The sequence below is a fragment of the Taeniopygia guttata genome, chromosome 14 (genome assembly GCF_048771995.1).
Source record: "Taeniopygia guttata chromosome 14, bTaeGut7.mat, whole genome shotgun sequence".
NCBI lineage: Eukaryota > Metazoa > Chordata > Aves > Passeriformes > Estrildidae > Taeniopygia > Taeniopygia guttata.
This window is the reverse complement of record NC_133039.1, coordinates 14,887,501-14,895,923: the sequence shown is the minus strand read 5'-3', so window position 1 is coordinate 14,895,923 and position 8,423 is coordinate 14,887,501.

Below are 8,423 nucleotides of genomic sequence, written 5' to 3'. Positions count from 1 at the left end.
CAGCACACACAGAGCACACACAGCACACACAGAGCACACACAGAGCACACACAGCACACACAGAGCACACACAGAGCACACACACAGCACACAGAGCACAAACACAGCACACACAGCACACACAGCACACACAGCACACACACAGCACACACAGAGCACAAACACAGCACACACAGCACACACAGAGCACACAGAGCACACACAGCACACACAGCACACACAGCACACACAGCACTCACACAGCACACACAGCACACACAGAGCACACACAGCACACACAGCACACACACAGCACACGCAGGGCACACAGAACACACAGAACGTGCTCCGGCCTCGGGACCTGCCAGGCACCACCAGCTCCTTCAGGGCTGTTTTATTTCCCTCTGGCTCTGGCAGAGCTCCTGCACAGAAGCCACCACTGCAAACCTCGCTGAGAGCTTCCAGCAGCCACTCTGCACAGCGTCCCGCGGGGTGACAGCGGCACCGCCACCGGGACAGGCCGGGATGAGGGATGGATGAGCCGCGGCAGGCACCACCCCTGTCCTGCTGCTGCCGGCTGAGGTTCTGCCGAGGGCTGGCGTTTATTTATCAAATTCCTATTTCAAACTCCAAAATTAATCTTTTAATCAGCGGCAGAGCGGGGTCATGTTTATCGGAGAGCCGGGGAGGTGTTATCTCCCCGCCATCTGCTCGCCATCCTCCGCCGCGTCCCGACGGAGCCGCCAGACAGCCGCACACCAGCCGGCACATCTGGCAACGCCACATGTGGGGGACGGTCCCCTTGACCACCCCTCTCCTCCCAAACCAAACACGGCCCAGTGGACAAAGCTGAGGGACGGTTCGACCCAAAAATCCAGCCTATGAGCAGATTTGTGAGGTAGAAAATGGAGTTTGAGCATTTCTTCCTCGCAGGGGCAGGGCACCAGGGTTTACCAGCAGGGATGGCCAGGGACCCCCAGTGAGGTGACAGGGCTGCTCCCATACACACCCCACGGCCCCACAGCATCACCCACCCGGCAGCGCTGCCCCAAACCGGCAACTGATTCTGCCCTTTCTGCACCCAAAAGCGCCGGGCAGCATCAGCGCAGCATCTCCAGGCACCGGCTCGGTCTCCGTGGCCCCGGGGCGCTGTCCCCGCCGTCCTGCCACCCCCCCAGCCCTCGCTCCAATGACCTACTTCAGCCGAAGGTGGATCGTGTCCGGCAGCGCCAGGACCGCGGCCCCGCCGCTCCAGCGTGCCCCGGCCTCTGGGTCTCGGCTGCGGAGAAGCCCAAGAGAACCTCCGGCAAAGCTCAGGGTGGTCCGAGACCCGCCGGGGCCCGCGCCGGCTCTGGCTCCGGCCCACTGACCCCCGTTAATCGGCTAAAGTCGGAGCTGGCCCGGGCAGAGCCGCGCTCCCGCCGGCCCTCCCTGCCCTACATAGACATCTGCAGCCTCCCGGCCCTCCGCCGCCCTGCCCGCACCCAGCGGGACCCTGCCCGCACCCAGCGGGACCCTGCCCGCACCCAGCGGGACCCTGCCCGCACCCTGCCCGCACCCAGTGGGGCCCTGCCCGCACCCAGCGGGACCCTCCCCGCGCCCAGCGGGACCCTGCCCGCACCCAGCGGGGCCCTGCCCGAACCCAGCGGGACCCTCCCCGCACCCAGCGGGGCCCTGCCCGCACCCAGCGGGATCCTGCCCGCACCCAGCGGGGCCCTGCCCGCACCCAGCGGGACCCTCCCCGCACCCAGCCTGCTCCCGGGCACCGGCAAGGGGGGACGGGGCCCTTCTGGGGAGCTTCTGCCACAGGGGAGAGCCCGGCACCGCAACTGCTCGCAGAGTTTGTAGGCGCTTCCCCAGTTGCTGCCTGGAAAATAAATCCCCTTTCGCACCCCTCGCCTGAGTGCTGCCCTGCAGCTGCTGTGGGACCCCCAGCACACCCTGCCCCCCGCATGAAGCGAAAATGAACCGAATCAAACAAACACCGCTAAAACCCGCGGGGTCACCGAGCGCAGCATCCTCCCTAACGCCATCCCTGCGGGACGGATCCAAGGCTCCGAGGGATGCCCGCTCCCCTTCCCGTTCCCGGTCCCGTTCCCGGTGCCGGTGCCGGTGCGGCGCATCCCGCCCCTCTCACCAGTAAATGAGGGAGAGCCCATCGAAGCGCTCCGGGGGCCGGCCGGGGGGCTGCGGGCAGGACATCACCGGGGCCGCCGGGCCTCAGGGCAGCGCGGGGCCATGGGCTCCGAGCGCCGGCGGGGATGCCACCACGGTTCCCTGGCACGGTTCCCTGGCACGGTTCCCTGGCACGGCTGCCCGCCGCAGGGCTGCACCTAATCCCGGGCGGGCGGGCATGTGATCGGCCCTCCGCCGGTCCCACGGCTGATTCCGGCCCGTGGGGCTGAGCCACACCTCGGACCTGACCACGGGCCCCCCACGGCACCAGCAAAGCATCACCCGTGTGCCACCATCCCGCTCTCCCTTCCGCCGCGGGCCTGATTCCATAAACCAAGCATTTATTTTGACACAAGGACTCCTTCAGCGCCCTACCAGCGAGCCCCTTCTTCACCCTGCACTTGGCAGTGGCTGCTAGTGATGGTTATAATCATTAATGATGGTTATAATCATTAATGATGGTTATAATCATTAATGATGGTTATGATCCATGGTTAACCTGCTACCACAAACTATTTAAAGACAATTGTAGGCGTCTCTGACCTGCACTAAGCATGGGCTGTGGCAGTACTCAGGGCTCCCCTCCTCCTTGGCCACTGCATGATAATATTTTATATATATAAAATATTATATCTATATATTATTTAATATGGCGCACAAGTCTTGCATTTGGGTATTTCCCCCCGTTTAAGGTTTTCTGATCCTATCTCAGCAACCAAATTACCCTTTAGACTATAAGGAAAGCCCTGAGAGTAAGTGCTGGTGGGCAGATGGAAACTGTTTGAAGTGGGATATTATCCTGGAATGTGAATTATCCCAGAGCAATGAAGCCACAGCCAGCCCAGTCATGTTTGTCCATATCTAGCTGTAGGTGGGATGGATGTACAGCAGGATGGACACACAGGCCCTGATTCGGCGTGATGGAAAGTCCCAAATGAGCATCAAGCCACTGCATTTTGTGTATTTAATTTTTCCCTCTCCCCGTCAGTTATGATCCCAGGGCAGCAGCCGGCGCTGGCCAGGACCTGGGGATTAGGTGAGACCTGGGGATTATGAAATGCATCTGTCTGTGTCCTGCACGGCCCGGGAAAGCCACCAGCCTGCCCAGGGCCAGCTCCTGTGCTCACCACTCCCCCCAGCTCCAGGTAACGCTGGGACAGGAAATCCTGGAATATCCTGAGTGGGAAGGGTCCATTGGGATCATCCAGTCCCGCTCCTGGTCCTGCACAGACACCCCAACAATCCCACCCTGGGCATCCCTGGCAGCGCTGTCCAAACACTCCTGCAGCTCTGGCAGCCTCGGGGCTGTGCCCATTCCCTGGGGAGCCTGGGCAGTGCCAGCACCTCTGGGGGAAGAACCTTTCCTGATCTCCAGCCTAAACCTGCCATGGCACAGCTTCATGTCACTGCCGCCCCAGCCCCCGTCACCCCCGCTGGGACGAAGAGAAGAGCAGGGAGGGCCGTGCCCGGGGTGCTGCCCCAAGCCGCTGCTGCCGGGACAAGGCGGGGAATTGAGGCCGATCCCGCTCGGCATCCTTTGCGAGTGACTGTGCAGGATGTGCCGGTGCCAAAATCCTTTTCACCTGTCACCTCCCAGCCCGGTGACAAGTCCCCTGTCCTCCGCCCAGGACAGCCGCCTCCAGCTTGTCACGACCCCGCTCTGGTGTGCGGCTCTGCTTTAGGGGACAGCCCTGCAAGGGCCCCAGCCCGGGACCCTCATCCATCGGGGCACCCCATGGCGCGTTTGTGGTGCGTTTGGGGTGCGTTTGGGGTGCGCTTGGGATGCGTTTGGGGTGCGTTTGGGCTGCCTTTGGGGTGCGTTTGGGGTGCGTTTGGGGTGCGTTTGGGGTGCGTTTGGGGTGCGTTTGGGGTGCATTTGGGGTGCGTTTGGGGTGCGTTTGTGGTGCGTTTGTGGTGCGTTTGGGGTGCGTTTGGGGTGCGTTTGTGGTGCGTTTGTGGTGCGTTTGGGGTGCGTTTGTGGTGCATTTGGGGTGCGTTTGGGGTGTGTTTGGGGTGCGTTCGGGGTGCGTTTGGGGTGCGTTCGGGGTGCACGCCCTCCCCAGCCCAGCGATGCCGAGGGATGCTGGCGGGGGAGAGCCGCCCGCTGCCGGGGCTGTCGCAACGCGGGCCCGGGCGGTGCCGGGCTGGGTCCCGGGACCGGTTTGTGCCGCCGGGAGAGGACGGGCGCTGGGCTTGCCGAAACCGCGGGTGCTCGGGGCCGGGCCGGCCTCTCCCAGTCCCACCAGTCCGGGCTGTCCGAGGCGGTGTCACCCCGCTTTGGGGCAGGACAGCACCCAGCGGCCGCGGGGATGGCGGGGTCCCTGCCCCGGTGCCACCGCTCCGGCTGTGCCCGGGCACCCGGGGCGCTGGGACATCATCTCCAGCGCCCTCCCTGCGGCTGCCGGGACGCCCCACGGATGTGTCCCCCTGTCGCCCACAGCCTGGGGGTCACAGCATCCCCCGAGGCAGGCTCTGGCTGAATCACCGCGGCGTGCTGCCCTGCCCTTTCCCCCGCGCGTTTCCGCGCTGGAGGAAGCGGGGCATTATCTCCCTCGCCCCTGGGTGCGCTCCAGCTGCATATTTATAGAGATGCAAACATTACACCCCGGAAATTCCCAGTCTTTACATCACAGGCCAAGGCCTGCAGTGAAGCCCTGACCTTTTTCTTCCTCTCGATGCGTTCTGGGGGACTGTGACAGAGAGGCCCCAGCCAGGATCAGTGCTCCTGCATGGGTGCTCAGGGTACCGTGCCTCTGAGGGGCACAGGGGACACAGAGCAGCTGTGGATGCCCCTGGAAATGTTCAGGTCCAGGCTGGACTGGGCTTGGAGCAACCTGGGCTAGTGGAAGATGTCCCTGCCTTAGAGGGGGGGACTAGATGAGCTTTAAGTCCCTTCCTACTTAAACCACTCTATGATGATTTGATGATGATGATGATGATGATGACACCTGTGTGTCCCCACTGGAGGTCTGGGACCCCATCCCTTCATGTGACAGGAAAATAAGGACCAAGAGAAGCTGCTTCTGTCTTGGATGCACATTCTGACCTTACCATCCAGCCCAATCAGGGCCATGTCAGGACCAGTACATTGTTCAGTGCATTCCAAAAGTCATGGCTGGGGACACAGGACAGGGACCTGCCAGGGTGGCTGTGTCCCCCCTGACCGCTCCCGCCTCCCCCTTTCCCCCAGTTTGGTGCAGATGTCCCCATGCCTCCCCAGTGCCTGCTGTGCACACCAGCACCCAAAGCCACCCCAGCACTGGTGACAACGCAGCCCTCCTGCTCCCAACTGTGCTGGGAGGATGAGGAAGAGCCAAACTTAATTTATTCCACGCTGCATTTTCGTGCCAAATGAGTCAGAGCACCGGCCTCTCTCAGCCTTTGTTTTGCTTGGCTGCCTGCACTCGCTTTCGCTTGCTGTTTGTTCAATATTAAGTCCCTTGATGGCACTTGGGCTCAAACCAGCAAGTGCAGCAGAAAAAGGCACTTCCCTGCTGGGACAGGAGCTTTCCATCCTTCGGCATCGGCAGCGATGCACTTGTGTTATTCTATTTCTTTCTTACACTTTGAGGAACCCTGAGCTCGGTCCTTTGAGCCACCACGTCCCACCAGAGCCATCCAAAGCCATCGAGGCTGGCGGGGGCTGCGGGATGGGGCCGGAGCCGTGCTGATTTCAGAGCAAAAGCAGCCCCGAACAGAGCTGGGGGAGGTTTTGCCGGCACAGGAGCAGTCAGGAACGGGCACGGCCGCATTCCTGCGCAGGTGGGAGCCGCCAGGAGGAAGCGGCAGCACGGAGTGTTTCAGTGCCCTGCTTTCCTTCCGAGCGAGCAGGAACTCCCTTCCCACCCCAAACCCCTGCCGTGGGGGCCGCCAGCTCAGCTGGGCCCTCCAGGGGCTGTCAAAAACTCCCCACCCAGAAAATAAATGAGATTTTGGCTCATCAACTGCTGTTTGTGTTCCATCGAGCTTTTGGAAGAGATTTCCAAGTGGTTTTGCCTCAACCTCCCTGCATCAGAAGTCAAATCTGAAAATTCCTCATTGAGGAACATTGCTGAACAGCTGCCAGGGCTGAGCATCTCCATGCCTGGCTCCTCTGCTCCGCTGGGTCCCCAAAACCCCTCAGCAGTGCCGCGGTGCCTTTTGGGGCCCGTGGGGAAGGGGATGCCACCACCCCACCGCCGGCTTGACCCACCCAGCCCTGGTGCCACCCCGAACTACAATGGGCTGTGTGGGGTGGGGCACAGTGGGGTGGCCGAGCCCACGCTCAGGTGTCAGCAGGGAGGGAGACCCCCGAGCTGGTGCCATCCCGCGCCCTGGGCAGCGGGGTCAGCCTGGGCCGGGTGCTGGGGCTGGTGCAGGGTGGAGCAGAGTGTGGGATGCCAGAGAAGGGCTTGCCAGGAGAATGTCATCTCGTTGCATAAAACGTGCTCCCCTCCCGCTCCCCTCCCGCAGCAGCAGCTCAAGAGCTTCTCACCCAGGTTAAGTCAATATTGCCACATTGCTGCCTCTGTCAAGGTGCTCGGCCCCGTGGAAGGAGCTCCGTGGGTGTTTTAAGGGCTGGAGAGGAGCCAAGGGAACACATCTGGGTGGGTGCAGCACCCTGGGGCTCGGCATCCTCCCCCGAGCCCCCGCAGCAGGACCCAGCCCTGGGGCAGCTCGCAGGGCACAGCGGCTCCGGGCTGCCAGGACAGCCCCACTTGCCCGGGCTCCAGAGGCTCCAGGAGCCGGTGGCACCGGGCTGGATGCCTGGATGCCGACCCGGGGTGTGCCCGGCCTGGCAGCAGCAGCAGATGGGAGGGCACGGAGCACAGCAGGGAGCAGCTGCGGAGGTAAAGCCACCGAAAGGCTCATTTGCAAAATAAACGCTGCAAAATCAACCCTGGCAGAGCCCAGCCGAGGAGGGAACCTCAGCAAGCCCGTGCGGTGTTCTGGGCAGGCACCAGAGCCTGAAGAAGAGCTGCCAGCACCCCCAAACCGCAGGCCCCCAGGTCCCCAAAACCACCTTGTGTACAGAGGATTGTGCAGTGCCTCTGATCCCAAGCCAAGGTAAAGGCAGAATACCTGGGCAGTTTACATAAGACAGAGTTTTCCACTACACCGGAGTTTCTCTCCGCCTGGTGTTTCACCCAGCAGCTGCAATTTTGCTGCTCTCAAAGGCATTTGCACACAAAAATGAGCCACACCAGAGAAGCGGGAGATTAGGAGGATTAAGGCTGCAGAACTGGCACAGGAAGAGATGGAAAGAAAACCCCTCTGGTAGGCAGGGCAGTTCATGCCTAAACCTCTGCTCACCTTCACACAGGGTTAAGAAGGGGAGCTCTGGGGTGGTTCTGGAAGATTTAAGAGGAACAACTGGTCCTTTGAGCATCCAGAGCGTGTTGCTGCTAGAGATGGGGGGGATCCCAAAGCACAAAAACCAGAAAGTGTTTCTAGTGCTGAGGAAAGACGTGCAGGATTTCACGCAGTGAAACAAAAGCAGTCGGGCTGGGTTTCTCCCTGCTCAGCTCGCCTTGCGTGGGGCTGGAGGGAGGATGGGGATGCAGGTGCTGCCTGGGCAGGCTGCAGGGGGATGCTCACAGCCTCCGAAGGAACCACAGCACCTGCAGAACCCTCCTCCCAAAAGATCAGTGGAGCACTGGTGTGCTCCTCAGCATGGGCAGGAGCCTGGCACTGATGGCCATGGCAGGGAGCGTGCCAGGCCCTAGGCACTGCCAGGGATCCCAAGGGATCAACAGGTTTTGGGGATCAGATGAACGGTTCCTGCCCAGGGGATCCTCACGATCTATTTGGAGTTAAGAATGGAAGTGGGCACCACACAGACCAAGTCATACCCTCAGTTATAGCTCAGATGGAGCTGTGCCATGGCTGGTGTCAGGGAGAGCCCAGAGCTGGCCCCAGCCGGGCCAGGGTGAGGCCCAGCCCCGGCTCTGGCTGTCGGGGCTGCTGTGGCAGCGCTGCTGGGCTGCTCCAGCCTCGCACCACTGCACCCAGCAGCCAGCAGGGCCCGAGGGACAGCCCTGGACTCAATCCCAGCAGGACCCTGCCATCCCCACCCCCAGCAGATCCACCCCCAGCATAGCCCTGGGCTCCTGGGGGTTTTACATCCATGCCCGCTAGCCAAAGGCTGGAAGGTGCTTGGCTGGAGGAGGCCATGGGCACAGCGAGTGCTGCTGTTTGGGGGGTGACAGCCCGGCCCCAGGTGGGCTCCAGCCTCTGTGGGGCCCTGGGCTCCGGCCCCACAGCTCAGCTAGCTCCGGGTCCCCCAGAAG